Consider the following 1043-nt stretch of genomic DNA (forward strand, 5'->3'; position numbering starts at 1 on the left):
GACAATATGGCCGAAAATAATAATAATGCAAGGAGGATGCTTGGTGACTTCACTGCACCTAATTCCAATTTACATGGAAGAAGCATCTCAATTCCTGCCATTGGAGCAAACAACTTTGCGCTTAAACCTCAATTAGTTTCTCTGATGCAACAGAACTGCAAGTTTCATGGACTTCCATCTGAAGATCCTTTTCAGTTTTTGACTGAATTCTTGCAGATCTGTGATACTGTTAAGACCAATGGGGTTGATCCCGAGGTCTACAGGCTTATGCTTTTTCCGTTTGCTGTAAGAGACAAAGCTAGAGTGTGGTTGGACTCTCAACCCAAAGATAGCCTGAACTCTTGGGATAAGCTGGTCACGGCTTTCTTAGCTAAGTTCTTTCCTCCTCAAAAGCTTAGTAAGCTTAGCGTGGATGTCTAAACCTTCAGACAGAAAGAAGGTGAATCCCTCTATGAAGCTTGGGAGAGATACAAGCAACTGACCAAAAAGTGCCCTTCTGACATGCTTTCAGAATGGACCATCCTGGATATATTCTATGATGGTCTGTCTGAGTTATCAAAGATGTCACTGGACCATTCTGCAGGTGGATCCATTCACCTAAAGAAAACGCCTGCAGAAGCTCAAGAACTCATTGACATGGTTGCAAATAACCAGTTCATGTACACTTCTGAAAGGAATCCTTTGAATAATGGGACGCCTATGAAGAAGGGAGTTCTTGAAATTGATACTCTGAATGCCATATTGGCTCAGAATAAAATATTGACTCAGCAAGTCAATATGATCTCTCAGAGTCTGAATGGATTGAAGGAATCATCCAACAGTACTAAAGAGGCATCTTCTGAAGAAGAAGCTTATGATCCTGAGATCCTCGCAATAGCAGAGATAAATTACATGGGTGAACCTTATGGAAACACCTATAACCCCTCATGGAGAAATCATCCAAATTTCTCATGGAAGGATCAACAAAAGCCTCAACAAGGCTTTAATAATGGTGGAAGAAACAGGTTTAACAATAGTAAACCCTTTCCATTATCCACTCAGCA

General features: G+C 40.9%; 1 non-coding gene across 1 annotated transcript; it reads right to left on the reverse strand.

Moving 5' to 3' along the window:
- Positions 1-399: 399 nt before the first annotated feature.
- Positions 400-507, reverse strand: LOC148547788 (small nucleolar RNA R71). The gene has a single exon (XR_015897135.1). It is a non-coding gene; the product is annotated as a small nucleolar RNA R71 (small nucleolar RNA).
- Positions 508-1043: the final 536 nt, after the last annotated feature.

This window comes from Arachis ipaensis, chromosome B8, assembly GCF_059453495.1.
Source record: "Arachis ipaensis isolate K30076 ecotype BB chromosome B8, ASM5945349v1, whole genome shotgun sequence".
In the NCBI taxonomy this organism is placed as follows: domain Eukaryota; kingdom Viridiplantae; phylum Streptophyta; class Magnoliopsida; order Fabales; family Fabaceae; genus Arachis; species Arachis ipaensis.